General features: G+C 43.6%; 1 protein-coding gene across 1 annotated transcript in view; it reads left to right on the forward strand.

Annotated features, from left to right (window-relative positions):
• Positions 1 to 404: 404 nt before the first annotated feature.
• The window catches only part of CHRNA6 (cholinergic receptor nicotinic alpha 6 subunit), a 39,234-nt gene continuing 23,531 nt past the window's right edge, over positions 405 to 16,107 (forward strand). The window contains exons 1-3 of the mRNA XM_055349179.2: positions 405 to 486; positions 615 to 667; positions 2,775 to 2,885. The gene's annotated coding sequence lies outside the window, so the exon portion shown is untranslated. The remainder of the gene's footprint in view (positions 487 to 614; positions 668 to 2,774; positions 2,886 to 16,107) is intronic.

Genomic DNA, 16,107 nt, shown 5'->3' on the forward strand with positions numbered 1-16,107 from the left:
AACCCAGATCACACCACTGCATTCCAGCCTGGGTGACAGAGGGAGACTCCGTCTCAAAAAAAAAAAAAAAAAAAAAAAAAAGAAGTAGGAGGTGAAACTGACTCAACAGTCCCATAGACAGTTTTTTGGATAAATATAGAAATTGACCCTTCTGGTCTTAAAGCATGAAGCTTACATTTATTTTATCTGAGTTTCTTCCTCAGGGATGGACCTTCAGGCCTCTCAAAAAAAGTATAACAGAACTGAAACTCACCAGATCACCATATTCAGACAATGAGATGCCCAGCCCCCAATTCATCATGATTGCTTCCTTGTGGCTCCCTACTTCCTGTTTCCTACACATTGTTACATTTCTTACCTGCTATAGAAACTCCTAGTTTTAGTTGCTCAGGGCGATGGATTTGAGATTGAGCTCACATCTCCTTGGCTGCAGCACACAATTAAAGCCTTCTTCTGAAACAGGAATTAAAAGAAATTAAAGAATGTGTAAGCAAAAACTCAGTTGTATGTAAAAAAAAACCAATTCCCCCTGAGGAAGAGAAAGAGCTGAAGTCTTTTAAAAATTAATTGCCTGTTTTTCTGTGGCTAGTGAGCCTTATCTCTCCCTTTCCCAGGCATTGTGAAGACCATGTTTCTCTAGCTGTGCGACTGCAAGGTCACTAGGCAGGTAAACTCAAGTCGTGAAACATGTTTTTCCTTGAAAAGTAAGAAATGATGTAATGCATGTCTGAATTGAATAACTGTCTGTTTCTCACTTCTGTAATATGCTTCCCCCTGCACAGATCTCCCCCTGCCCCACAAAATGCTTAAAAGGTAACCGGACTCTTTGTTCAGGGCTCAGTCTTTTTGGATGTTAATCTGACTGGGCCAGTGCACCTAAATAATAAATAATAAGTACCCTCCTCAACCCCTCGGTCTCTCTGATTCCTAAATTATCCTGCTGCACTTTCTTGGCAATACTTGTCCTCTGAATAATCTGCTTTCTGTGCAGCAAGCAGCAAGACCTAGACCAAACCTTGGTGTTTTGGTAACAGATGTCTGGAGTGGATTAATTTAATGCATTTCAATACTTTTCAATTCTTCAAAATATTCTGAAGAAAATACATTAGGCTGGGCATGGTGGCTCATGCCTGCAATCCCAGCACTTTGGGTGACCTAGGCAGGCAGATCACAAGCTCAGGAGATAGAGACCATCCTGGCTAACACGGTGAAACCCTGTCTCTACTGAAAATACAAAAAATTAGCTGGGCTTGGTGGCACATGTCTTTAGTCCCAGCTACTCGGGAGGCTGGGGCAGGAGAATCGCTTGAACCTGGGAGGTGGAGCTTGCAGTGAGCCGAAATCTTGCCAGTGCAATCCAGCCTGGGTGATAGGGTGAGACTCCATCTCAAAAAAAAAAAAAAATATATATATATATATATATAAAAATTAGCTGGGCGTAGTGGTGCATGCCTGTAGTCCCAGCTACTCAGGGAGACTGAGGCAGGAGAATCACTTGAACTCGGGACGTGGTGGTTGCAGTCAGCCAAGATCATGCCATTGCTCTCCAGCCCGGGTGACAGTGAGACTCCATCTAAAAAAAAAAAAAGAAGAAGAAAAATAAAATACTTAAATTAAAAATAGATTTAGGGGTTACAAGTGCAGTTTTGTTACATGAATATATCGCATAGTGATGAAGTCTGGGCTTTAAGTGTAACCATCACCCAAATAGCATATACTGTACCCATTAGGTGATTTTTCATCCCTCACTATTCTCCCAACCTCCTACCTTTCCGATTTTCCATTGCCTATTTCTATTATTCCAATCCCTATGTCCATGTGTACACATTATTTAGCTCCCACTTAAAAGTGAGAACTTGTGGTATTTCACTTTCTGTTTCTGAGTTATTTCACTTGTAAATAGTGCTGCAATAAACATGTAAGTACAGTTATCTCTTTTTGATATAATGATTTTTTTTTTCTCTTTGGCTAGATACTCAGTATTTCATTCAGTGTTGGGATTGCTGGATCAAATGGTAGTCCTATTTTTAGTTCTTTGAGAAATCTCCATTTTCTTTTCCATAGAGGTTGTACTAATTTACATTCCCAGTAACATTGTATAAGCATTCATTTTTCTCTGCATCCTTGCTAACATCTGTTATTTTTTAACTTTTCAATAATAGCCATTCTGACTGGTGTGAGATAGTATCTCATTGTGGTTTTAAGGTGCATTTCTCTCACAATTAGTGATGTTAGGCATTTTTTCATATGCTTCTCGGCTACTTGCATGTCTCCTTTCAAATATTGCCCATTTTTTAATGGAGTTTTTTTTCTTGTTGACTTGTTTTAGTTTCCTGTAGATTCTGGATATTAGTTCTTTGTTGGATGCATAGTTTGCAAATATTTTCTCCCATTCTGTAGGTTGTCTGTTCACTCTGTTGATTATTTCTTTTGCTGTGCAGAAGCTTTTTAGTTTCATTAAGTCCCATTTGTCTATTTTTTGTTTTTGTTGCATTTGCTTTTGAGCTCATAAATTCTTTGCCTAGGCTAATGTCAAGAAGAGTTTTCCCTACATTTTCTTTTGTTTTCTGAGATTGAGTCTCTCACACTGTCGCCCAGGCTGGAGTGCAGTGGTGTGATCTCCGCTCACTGCAACCTCCGTCTCCCAGGTTCAAGCGATTCTCCTCCCCCGGCCTCCCAAGTAGATGGTGTGTCCAGAATTGGTGGGTTCTTGGTCTCACTGACTTCAAGAATGAAGCCGTGGACCCTTGTGGTGAGTGTTACAGTTCTTACAGATGGTGTGCCAGCAGTTTGTTCCTTCTGATGTTCGGACGTGCTGGGAGTTTCTTCCTTCTGGCGGAGTTCGTGGTCTCGCTGGCTCAGGAGTGAAGCTGCGGACCCTCACGGTGAGTGTTACAGCTTTTAAGGCGGGGCGTCTGGAGTTGTTCATTCCTCCTGGTGGGTTCGTGGTCTCACTGGCTTCAGGAGTGAAGCTACAGACCTTCGCGGTGAGTGTTACAGCTCATAAAGGCAGTGTGGACCCGAACAGTGAGCAGCAGCAAGATTTATTGCAAAGAACAAAAGAACAAAGCTTCCACAGTGCGGAAGGGGACCCCAGCGGGTTACCACTGCTGGCTTGGGCAGCCTGCTTTTATTCTCTTATCTGGCCCCACCCACATCCTGCTGATTGGTACAGCCGAGTGGTCTGTTTTGATAGGGCGCTGATTGGTGCATTTACAATCCCTGAGCTAGACACAAAGGTTCTCCACATCCCCACTAGATTAGCTAGATACAGAGTGTGGACACAAAGATTCTCCACCTCCCCACCAGAGTAGCTAGATACAGTGTCGATTGGTGCATTCACAAACCCTGAGCTAGACACATGGTGCTGATTCGTGTGTTTACAAACCTTGAGCTAGACACAGAATGCCGATCGGCATATTTACAATCCCTTAGCTAGACATAAAGGTTCTGCAAGTCTCCACCAGACTCAGGAGCCCAGCTGGCTTTACCTGGTGGATCCCTCACCAGGGCCGCAGGTGGAGCTGCCGTCCAGTTCTGCGCGATGCGCCCGCACTCCTCAGCCCTTGGGTGGTTGATGGGACTGGGCGCCTTGGAGCAGGGGGCTGCTGCTCGTCGTGGAGGCTCGGGCCACACAGGAGCCCACGGAGTACGGGAGGCTCAGGCATGGCGGGCTGCAGGTCTGGAGCCCTACCCCATGGCGAGGCAGCTAAGGCCCAGTGAGAAATCCAGTGCAGCGCCAGTGTGCCAGCACTGCTGGGGGACCCAGCACACCCTCTGCAGCCGCTGGCTGGGGGGCTAAGCCCCTCATTGCTGGCCCAGGTGCTCCAAGTGTAGGGCCCGCCGAGCCCACGCCCACCCGGAACTCACACTGGCCCGCAAGCACCGCGAGCAGCCCCGGTTCCCTCCCGCACCTCTCCCTCCACACGTCCTTGCAAGCTGAGGGAGCCGGCTCCAGCCTTGGCCAGCCCAGAAAGGGGCTCCCACAGTGCAGCGGTGGGCTGAAGGGCTCCTCAAGCACAGCCAGAGTGGGTGCCAAGGCCGAGGAGGTGCCGAGAGGGAGCAAGGGCTGTGAGGGCTGCCAGCACGCTGTCACCTCTCAATGGGATTACAGGCACCTGGCACCATGCCCAGCCTTTTTTTTTTTTTTTTTTTGAGACAGAGTCTCACTCTGTCTCCCAGGCTGGAGTGCACTGGCACGATCTTGGCTTACTGCAAGCTCCGCCTGCAGGGTTCACGCCATTCTCCTGCCTCAGCCTCCCCAGTAGCTGGGACTACAGGCGCCCACAACCAAGCCCGGCTAATTTTTTTTTTGTATTTTTAGTAGAGACGGGGTTTCACCATGTTAGCCAGGATGGTCTCGATCTCCTGACCTCGTGATCTGCCGCCTCAGCCTCTCAAAGTACTGGGATTACAGGTGTGAGCCACTGCACCCGGCCCATTTCCTTCCTTCCTTCTTTCCTTCCTTCCTTCCTTCCTTCCTTCCTTCCTTCCTTCCCTCCTCCCTTCCCTTTCCTCCCCTCCCATCTCCTCCCTTTCCTCCTTTCCTCCCCTCCCCTCCCCTCTCTTTTCCTTTCCTTTCTTTGGTGGAGTCTTGCTGTCACCCAGGCGGGAGTACAGTGGCGCAATCTCGGCTCACTGCAAGCTCCGCCTCCTGGGTTCAAGCGATTCTCCTGTCTCAGCCTCCGGAGTAGCTGGGACTACAGGTGCCTCCCACCAGGCCCCACTAATTTTTTTGTATTTTTAGTAGAGATGGGGTTTCACCATGTTAGCCAGTATGGTCTTGATCTCCTGACCTCGTGATCCGCCTGCCTCGGCTTCCCAAAGTACTGGGATTACAGGTGTGAGCCACTGCGCCAGGCCTGTCTTTTTCTTTCTTTCTTTCTTTCTTTTCCTTCCTTCCTTCCTTCCTTCCTTCCTTCCTTTCCTTCCTTCTTCTTTATTTTTTTTGATGGACTCTTGCTCTGTCACCCAGGCTGGAGTGCAGTGGCACGACCTTGGTTCACTGCAACCTGTGCCTCCCGGGTTCAAGCGATTCTCCTGCCTCAGCCTCTGGAGTGGCTGGGATTATAGGCGCTGGCCACCACACCCGGCTAATTCTTGTATTTTTAGTAGAGATGGGGTTTCACCATGTTAGCCAGGCTGGTCTCACGATCTGTCTGCCTCAGCCTTCTGAAGTGCTGGGATTACAGGTGTGAGCTACCGTGCCGGGCTCCCTACATTTTCTTCTAGGATTTTTCTATTTTGAGGTCTTACATTTAAATCTGTAATCCATCCTCAGCTAATTTTTGTAAATAGTGAGAGGTATGGGTCCAGTTTCATTCTTCTGCACATAGAAATCCAATTTTCCCAGCACTACTTATGAATAGGGTGTCCTTTCTCCAGTGGATGTTTTTGTCAATTTTCTTGAAGATCAGCTGGCTGTAGGTATTAATATATGTCTTTATTTCTGGGTTCTATATTCTGTTCTATTGACTTACACGACTTTTTTTGAGACAGGGTCTTACGCTATTTCCTGGGCTGGAGTGCAGTGGTGCAATCTCTGCTCAGTGCAATCTCCACCCCCCGGGTTCACGCCATTCTCCTGCCTACACCATTCTCCTGCCTCAGCCTCCCGAGTAGCTGGGACTACAGGCGCCTACCACCACTCCTGGCTAATTTTTAAAATATTTAGTAGAGACGGGGTTTCACCATGTTAGCCAGGATGGTCTCGATCTCTTGACCTCGTGATCTGCCCGCCTTGGCCTCCCTAAGTGCTGGGATTACAGGCATGAGCCACCGTGCCCGGCCCTTGTGTCTATTTTTATACCACGGTGTTTTGGTTACTACAACCTTGTAGTAATTTGAGGTCAGGTAATGTGATGCCTCCAGATTTGTCCTTTTTGCTTAGGATTTCTTTGGCTATTCAGGTTCTTTTTTGGTCTCATAAATTTTAGGAATGTTCTCCCTTCCCTTCCCTTCCTTCCCTCCCCTCCCCTCCCCTCCCCTTTCCTTTTTCCTTTCCTTCTTTCTTTCTTTCTTTTTTTTTTTGATGGAGTTTTGCTCTTGTTGCCCAGGCTGGAGTGCAATGGTGCGATCTTGACTCACCGGAACCTCCATCTCCCTGGTTCACGCAATTCTCCTGCTCAGCCTCCTGAGTAGCTAGGATTACAGGCATGCACCACCGCTCTTGGCTAATTTTGTATTTTTAGTAGAGATGGAGCTTCTCCATGTGAGTCAGGCTGGTCTCGAACTCCCAACCTCAAGTGATCTGCCCACCTTGGCCTCCCAAAGTGCTGGGATTACAGGCGTGAGCCACCACGACCAGCCAGATTCTTTATTTTAATGTCTTGGGTGGGGAGGTCTCGGTAGGCCCCTAAGAAGAGTCCCTGCCTTGTCTCAAGAGGGGCAGTTTCTAGCAGATAGCTATGCAGCCCTTCCTAAGAAAATTGCCTTTATTTGGAACAGAGCTTATTACAGGTAACTAAGAGCATTGTCCAAACCACTAGAGATTTACATGATAAGCAACTAAGAGGAAATGAAACAGCAGACCAGCTAGAAGTTTACCAGGGAGAACCAGGAAAAGAGATAGCTAAGAAGAGCCCTGCTGGGGTCAAAGCAAGCTTCAAAGCCTGGCATCACCCTGACTTTAATTTAATTAAATCATACTATAGAGCAACTTTTGCCCCACTTTACTGTCAAAAACAATATATGAATTAGCCAGCAACTAGTGCATGCTAACATCTGGGTGTCATTCTTGCTGAGTGCGTGACCAGCAAGAGGTTAACTGTGAGATCAGGGGAATAGACAGCCTTTTCTTCTCTTAACTGATTTTTAAAACAGTTGCAAAAATGTATGTACATAATTGCATTGTTGGTCCTGCAACAGATAGAAATATAATATATTTGACATTAATAGCACAAAGAGGCTGGTGAGGACAAAGCTGTACTAAAGTAAGGCTAGGATCCCAGATGGTCACTGGACTCACAGAAACAAATGGAGAGGAACAGAAATGATAAATCAGAAGGTTAATATAACAAACTATAAATGTACACTTTACTTTCTCCTTTTGGTTTCCATAAAAGACATAAAATTATATAAAATAATTATAATAATGCATTGTCAGGTTTGTAACATATATACACATCATATACATACCAGTCATAGCACATAAAAAGGGAAGGAAGACGTTCTAGATATTTGCTGTACAGCATAGTGCCCATAGTTAAAAATATGATGTTGTGCTCTTAAAACTTTGCTAAGAGGCCGGGTGTGGTGGCTCACGCCTGTAATCTCAGTACTTGGAGAGGCCAAGGTGGGTGAATCACTTGAGGTCAGGAGTTCAAGACCAGCCTGGCCAACATGGGGCAAAACTGTCTCTACTAAAAATACAAAAATTAGTTGGGCGTGGTGGTACGTGCCTGTAATCCCAGTTACTCAGGAGGCTGAGGCAGGAGAATCCCTTGAACCTGGGAGGCAGAGGTTGCAGTGAGCCGAGATTGCACCACTGCACTCCAGCCTGGGCCACAGAGAGAGACTTCGTCTCAAAACAAAAAAAACCTTTTTGCTAAGAGGATTGATCTTGTGTTAAATGTTCTACACACACACACACGTGCACACACGCACACTAACAAGCAAGAAAAAACCCACAAAAGGACACAGGAAAGCTTTTGGAGAGGATGAATATGTTTATTACCTTGATTGTGGTGGTGGTATAATGGGTGTATGTATATGTCCCAAATCATCAAATTATTTACACTGGACATGTGCATTTATAAAATATAAATTATATCTCAATAAAGGTGTTTTTATAAGTGTATGAAGAGGAGAAAGGAACAGAGCTATATAGAAGTAAAGTTTCTGTGTCTCACTTGAAATCAGCTAGTTAAGGTTCTGAAGTAGATAGATTATAAGATGTATATTGTAAACCCTAGATCAACTGTAATGAAAATAAGTGAAAAATGTAGCTTAAAATTCATTAAAAATACACTGGAGGCCGGGCGCGGTGGCTCACGCCTGTAATCCCAGCACTTTGGGAGGCCGAGGTGGATGGATCACGAGGTCAGGAGTTTGAGACCAGCCTGGTCAACATGGTGAAACTCCGTCTCTACTAAAAATACAAAAAATTAGCTGGGCATGGTGGCGTGCACCTGTAATCCCAGCTAGTTGGGAGGCTGAGGCAAGAGAATCGCTTGAACCCAGGAGGTGGAGGTTGCAGTGAGTTGAGATTGTGCCACTGCACTCCAGCCCAGGCAACAGTGCGAGACTCTGTCTCAAAAAAAAAAAAAAATACACTGGAAAAATTCACTTAGTGCAAAATAAGACTATAAGGAGAAACAAAGGAGCAAAAGGGACATGAGACACAGACAACAAAAAACAAAATGGCAGATGTAAATCCAATCATATCAATAATAACGGTAAATGTGAATGGATTAAATAATCCAATAAAAGGCAGATATTATGAGACTGGATTTAAAAACATGATCCAACTGTATACTCTCTACAGGAGGCATACTTTACATTGAAAGATATAAATAGATTGAAAGTAAAAGAATAAAAAAAGATATACTATGCAAGAAATGATCAAAACAGAGCTTGAGTGACTATACCAATATCAGACAAACTATACTTTAAAACAAAAATGTTAATTCAGCTAAAGTGGGGTATTTTATAAACAAACTTGCTAACTCATCAGGAAAAATAATAATTATAACCACATATACACCTCATAACAGAGCACCAAAATACATGAAACAAAACTAGTTAGAAGTGAAGGGAGAAACAGACAATTAACAATAGTTGGAGGTTTCTTTTCTGTTTTTTTTTTTTGAGACGGAGTCTCGCTCTGTCCCCCACGCCGGAGTGCAGTGGTGCGATCTCAGCTCACTGCAAGCTCCGCCTCCCAGGTTCACGCCATTCTCCCGCCTCAGCCTCCCAAGTAGCTGGGACTACAGGCGCCCACCACCACGCCTGGCTAATTTTTTGTAGTTTCAGTAGAGATGGGGTTTCACCGTATTAGCCAGGATGGTCTCGATCTCCTGACCTCATGATCCACCTGCCTCGGCCTCCCAAAGTGCTGGGATTACAGGTGTAAGCCACCGTGCCTGGCTTCAATGCCTCACTTTCAATAATGGTTAGAACAACAAGGCAGAAGAACAGTAAGGAAATAAAAGACTTGAACAATATAAACCAATGAGACTTAACAGACATCTATAGTGCTTCCCACTCAAAAGCATAAGAATACATATTTTTCTCAAGTGTACACAGAACATTCTCCAGAATACACCATATGCTAGGCCATGAAAAAGTCTCAATAAATTTGTTTATTTATTTGTTTACTGTTGCCCAGGCTGGAGTGCAGTGGCATGATCATGGCTGACTTGAACTCCCACCACTGCAGACTTGAACTCCCAGGCTCAAGTGATCCTCCTACCTCAGCCACCTGAGTAACAGGGGCTACAAGCAAGCACCACAACGCCTGGCTAAGTTTTTGATTTTTGTAAAGATGGGATTCTCCTATGTTTCCCAGGCTGGGAATAAGTATATTATTCTCTGATCACAATGGAATTAAATTAGAAATGAATAAGAGAAGATAATCTGGGAAATTCATGAATATGCGGAAATTAATCAACACACTCTTAAATAATCAATAGGTCAAAGAAGAAATCACAAGAGAAATTAGAAAATACTTTGAGATAACAGAAAATAAAATTACAACTTATAAAAACTTATCGGATGCAGTTAAAGCAGTACACAGAGGGAAATTTATAGCTGTAAGTACCTATATTTAAAAAAGAAGAAAAGATGGCCAGGCGCAGTGGCTCATGCCTGTAATCCCAGTACTTTGGGAGGCAGAGGCGGGCAGATGGCCTGAGGTCAGGAGTTCGACACCAGCCTGGCCAAAGTGATGAAACTCTGTCTCTACTAAAAGTACCAAAATTAGCCAGGCATGGTGGCAGGTGCCTGTAATCCCAGCTACTCAGGAGGCTGAGGCAGGAGAATCGCTTGAACCTGGGAGGCAGAAGTTGCAGTGAGCCAAGATGGTGCCACTGCACTCCAGCCTGGGTGACAAGAGTGAGACTCCTTCTCAAAAAAAAAAAACAAAAAAAGAAAAGATCTCAAACTAATAGCCTAGTCTTCTACTTTAGAAACTGTAAAAGCCTAAGGCAAGCAGAAGGAAATAATACAGATTAAGGTAGAAATTAGTAAAATACAGAATAGGAAAAAAAGAGGAAAATAATCAATGAAACCAAAAGTTTGGGCTTTGAAAACAATCAACAAAATTGGCCAACTTTTAGCTAGACTGACCAAGAAGAAAAGAGAAGAATGCAATTACTAAAATCAAGAATGAAAGAGGAAAACAATCTCTGCTTATCTTAAATAACTAAAATGGAGTATTTTAAATGCCTGTATGCCAAAAACTAGATGACTTAGTTGAAAAGACAACTTCTTAGACAGACACAAATAGACCTATAAGAATTAAAAGATTAAGTGCTATGTTTTGAACATGTCCTCCAAAGTTCATGTGTTCAAAAGTTAATCCCCAATGCAACAGCATTGAGAGGTGGAACCTAATAGGAGGTCATTAGGTCACTGATGCCTCATGAATAGGTTAATGTCATTATTACACGACTGGGTTAGTTATTGCCAGAGTCGATCTGTAATAGAAGCAAATTTGGCCCACTCTTGCTCTCTCCCCTGCCCTCTTTGCTCTTTTGCCTTCTGCCATTATATGACACAACATGAAGGCTCTTGCTAGATGTCAACTCCTCATCCTTGGACTTACCAGCCTTAAGAACTGTAAGAAATAAATTTCTTTTCCTCATCAATTACCCAACCTGTGATATTCTGTTATAGCATCACAAAATGAACCAGGGCAGTTAGTAATCAAAAAGCTTCCAACAAAGAAAAGACCAGGATCAAATAGCTTCACTGCCTAACAAATGTTTACTGTCTTTTAATGGATGTGTTTTATCCATTTACATTTTTTTTTTTTTTTTTGAGATGGAGTTTCTCTCTTGTTGCCCAGGCTGGAACGCAATGGTGAGACCTCTGCTCACTGCAACCTCCGCCTCCCAGGTTCAAACAATTCTCCTGCCTCAGCCTCCTGAGTAGCTGGGATTACAGGCATGTGCCACCATGTCCAGCTAATTTATTGTATTTTTAGTAGAGACAGCATTTCACTGTGTTGGCCAGGTTGGTCTTGAACCCCTGACCTCAGGTGATTCACCTACCTTGGCCTCCCAAAGTGCTGGGATTACAGACATGAGCCACTGGTGGAAGACCCCATTTGCATTTAATGAGTTCTTAAAATATGATTGGGTTTATGTTGCGGGAAGTCAGGGACCCCAAACGGAGGGACCAGCTGAAGCCATGGCAGAAGAACGTGGATTGTGAAGATTTCATGGACATTTATTAGTTCCCCCAAATTAATACTTTTATAATTTCTTATGCCTGTCTTTACTGCAATCTCTAAACATAAATTGTGAAGATTTCATGGACACTTATCACTTCCCCAATCAATACCCTTGTGATTTCCTATGCCTGTCTTTACTTTAATCTCTTAATCCTATCAGCTGAGGAAGATGTATGTCGCCTCAGGACCCTGTAATAATTGCATTAACTGCACAAATTGTACAGCATGTGTATTTGAGCAATATGAAATCTGGGCACCTTGAAAAAAGAACAGGATAACAGCAATTGTTCAGGGAATAAGAGATAACCTTAAACTCTGACCGCCAATGAGCCGGGCAGAACAGAGCCATATTTCTCTTCTTTCAAAAGCAAATGGGAGAAATATCACTGAATTCTTTTTCTCAGCAAGGAACATCCCTGGGAAAGAGAATACACGCCTGGAGGTATAGGCCTATAAACGGCCCCCCCGGGTATGCCTGTCTCTTATGGTCGATATTGCAGGGGTGAAATAGACCCCAGTCTCCCATAGCGCTCCCAGGCTTATTAGGAAGAGGAGATTCCCACCTAGTAATTTTGGTCAGACCGGTTACTCTCAAAACCCTGTCTCCTGATAAGATGTTATCAATGACAATGGTGCCTGAAACTTCATTAGCAATTTTAATTTCGCCCCATCCTGTGGTCCTGTGATCTTGCCCTGCCTCCACTTGCCTTGTCATATTCTATTACCTTGTGAAGTACTTGATGTCTGTGACCTACACCTATTCGCACACTCCCTCCCCTTTTGAAAATCCCTAATAAAAACTTGCTGGTTTTTGCAGCTTGTGGGGCACCACGAAACCTACCAACATGTGATGTCTTCCCCGGATGCCCAGCTTTAAGATTTCCCTCTTTTGTACTCTGTCCCTTTATTTCTCAAGCTGGCCAATGCTTTAAGGAAAATAGAAAAGAACCTATGTGAATATCAGGGCAGGTTCCCCGATAGGTTTATATTACCATTTTACTACTTTTTCCTATTTGTCCTATTTTTTATTTGTTTGCTTGCTCTCCTTTTCCCCTTTGTTTTGTGTTAAATAAATATCTTTTATTATTCCATTTTATCTCTTTTCTCGGCTTATTAGCTATGTTTTTCTTTGCTTTTTTCCTACTTCTTGTGAACACAAAGCTATGCTTTTTTTGTTATGCAGGTCTAGTGGTTGCCTTAGGATCTATAGTAAACACCTTTAACATATCACAGTCTATCTTCAGGTAATATTATACCATTTTACATGTAGTATAAGAACATTATAACAATAGACTTCCATTTTTCCTCTCCTGATTTTGTGCTATTAGTATCATACATTTTTCTAACCCCACAGTACATTTAACATTTGTTTTTAAAAGGTGATTGTCTTTTAAAGAGATTTATTTATTTATTTATTTATTTATTTATTTTCAGACAGGGTCTTGCTCTGTCACCAAGGCTGGAGTGCAGTGGTGTGAACATGGCTCCCTGCAGCCATGACTTCCTGGGCTCAAGCTATCCTCCTGCCTCAGCCTCCTAAAGTGCTGGGATTACATACATGAGCCACTGCACCCAACTGAGATTTTTTTTTTTTTTTTTTGGAGATGGGGTTTTGCCACATTGCTAAGGCTGGTCTTGAACTCCTAGGCTCAAATGATCCTCCCACCTCAGCCTCCCAAAGTGCTGAGATTGCAGGTGTGAGCCACTATACTTTGCCTCCAGCTGAGATTTTTAAAATAAGAAAAAATATCTTTTATATTTACACACATATGTGTCATGCACTAAGCTCTTCATTTCTTTGTTTAGATCCACATTTTTATCTGGCATTTTCTCTTCTCCTTGAGTATCTTTAAAGCATTTATTATAGCATAGGTTTGCTGGTGATGACATTTTCCTGCTTTTACATATCTGCAAAAATATTTATTCCACTTCTGCTTGCAAAACAAATTTTTGCTGGGAATAGAATTCTATTTTCCTTTTCATACCTTAAAAATATTGCTCCATTGTCTTCTGGCTGGGCGTAGGTTCTTTCTGGCACACCTGCCTGGATCCCCCTCCCAGCCCCATTTCTCATTCTTCTCCCACTAACCCAGACTCTAGGGTGGCTTTGGCATTTGGGAAGACCGCTGTGCCCAGCAAGGTAGCAGGGAAGCCTGGGGCAGAGTCAAGCTCTCACAGATTCCTAAATAACTGGGCAATTTTGGGAGGGGGCTGCATTCAGCATGACTGTAGGGGGTTAGAACTGGTGCAGTTATGACCTTGTGATTAATATCCCAGTTGTATTCACAGACTGGAGAGACCGAAGCCATATTTTATCCATAATTAGTTTAACTGCCTCTTAAAAATAGAAAACTGGTGTAATATTTTAATAACTGCAATAAAGGGAAGTTTGGGTTTTTATCTTGCAATTGATTTTTAATTTTGCTTTTTGTGGACAGAGAATATTCTATATGATATAGATTATTTGTTGCTTGTTGAGACTTTTTTGTGCCTTAACAAGAGGTCAATTTTTATAAATCCATGGGTACCTGAAAAAAATAAATGTGCATTTTGTGTAACTATATTTCAGCATCTATCACTGTGCCCAGAACACAGTAGAGTTTATCCTAATGTTGAGTTAGCTTTTTCACGTGAAACACAGTGCCTTATATAGTAACTTTGGAATATCTCTAACCTTTTTGCTTTGTGACATACAAATTTATGGGGACACAGATGTCCCAGAAACGTCTAACTCTATAATATCACAGAACCACACCATAAGTGGACTGCATGGAAATCTTCCTGCAACTGTCTGGAGGAGTGCTCCTCAGATGCGTAGTGCTGGCCACCTGCATCAGGGTCACTCTGAAGCTTTTAAAGACTGCAATTAAATCTGGTTCCCCATGCCAGATCCACTAAATCAGAATTTCTAAGGATGGGTCCTGTAAACTGATCTTTTAAGATTGCCCAGCTGGGTGTGGTAACTCACTCCTGTAATCTCAGTGCTATAGGAAGCTGGGGCAGGAGGATCACTTGAGGTCAGGAGTTCAAGACCCAGCCTGGGCAACATATTGAGACTGTTTCTACAAAAAGTAAAAAAATTATCCAGGCATGGTGGCTCACACCTATAGTTTCAGCTACTTGGGAGGCTGAGGTGAGAGGATTTCTTGAGCACAGGAGTTTGAGGCTGCAGTGAGCTATGATCGTGCCACTGCATCCCAGCCCAGGTGACACAGGGAGACTCTGTTTCTACAAAAAGCTAAAAAATAAAAAAGAGGCCAGGCGTGGTGGCTCACGCCTGTAATCCCAGCACTTTGGGAGGCCAAGGCAGGCAGATCACCTGAGGTCGGGAGTTCGAGACCAGCTTGACCAACACGGAGAAACCCCATCTCTACTAAAAATACAAAATTGGGCGGGCGTGGTGGTGCATGCCTGTAATCCCAGCTACCCGGGAGGCTGAGGCAGGAAAATCTCTTGAACCCGGGAGGCGGAAGTTGCAGTATGCCAAGATCCTGCCATTGCACTCCAGCCTGGGCAACAAGAGTGAAACTCCATCTCAAAAAATAAATAAACAAATAAATAAATAAATAAGATTGCCCACACCTTTGATTCTGATGCACATTAAAATTTGAGAACTGCTAATCAGGAACCATCATATCCACAGATTTTCAGGGGTTTTTTTCTTCAAATGAACAAGAAATTGGTATAATTTTCCTGTAAAAGCAGTCATAGTTTCTGGGTCTCCCCACTGGCTCCAAAAGCCTGTCATTATACCCATCAAAATGTTGTTCTCTGGAAGAAGAAAATTAATGTGCATTGCCCCTGTGTATTTCAGTAGCTGCTGTTAGTTACATTTTCTAATGAAATACTCACCACACTCCTGGGACATGGTGTAGTGAGCTGAAGGGTGGCCCTCCAAAAAAATATGTTCACGTCCTAACCCCTGGTACCTGTGAATGTGACCTTCTTTAGAAAAAGGATCTTTGCAGATGTAATTTAATTAAGAATCTAGAGATGAGATTATCTGAGATTACCTGGGAGGCCCCAGAATAACTAGTTTGCTTGTAAGAGACAGAAGAGGAGAAGGCACAGTCACAGGGAAAGCAGTGCAACCACAGAGTCAGAGGCTGGGGCGATTCCAGCCAGGAGCTGGAAGAGGCAGGGAAGGATCCTCCCCTAGAGCCTCCACAGGGAGTGTGGCCTTGCCCTAGCACCTTGATTTAAGACTTTTAGCCTTAGCCAGGTGTGGTGGCCCATGCCTGTAATCCCAGCGCTGTGGGAGGTCAGGAGTTCAAGACCAGCCTGACCAACATGGTGAAACCCCGGCTCTACTAAAAATACAAAAATTAGCTGGACGTGGTGGTGCATGCCTGTAATCCCAGCTACTCCGGAGGCTGAGGCAGGAGAATCACTTGAACCTGGGAGGCAGAGGCTGCAGTGAGCCAAGATTGCACTACTGCACTCCAGCCTGGGCGACAGAGCAAGACTCCATCTCAAAGAAAAAAAAAGACTTTTAGCCTCAGAACTGTGAAAGAATGACTTTTTGCTCTATGAAGTCACCAAGTTGGTGGTAATTTGTTACAGTGGTCCTAGGAAACAAACACACATTCGTATTGTGATTTTCATTTACAATCACAGAGCTGGATCTACTATAGTAGAATAAATTTTATTATAATAACTGCTGTGTTCTAGGACAATGATAACTAAATTGATTGCTTTAAGGGACTTAAAAT

The sequence above is a fragment of the Gorilla gorilla genome, chromosome 7, assembly GCF_029281585.2.
Source record: "Gorilla gorilla gorilla isolate KB3781 chromosome 7, NHGRI_mGorGor1-v2.1_pri, whole genome shotgun sequence".
NCBI lineage: Eukaryota > Metazoa > Chordata > Mammalia > Primates > Hominidae > Gorilla > Gorilla gorilla.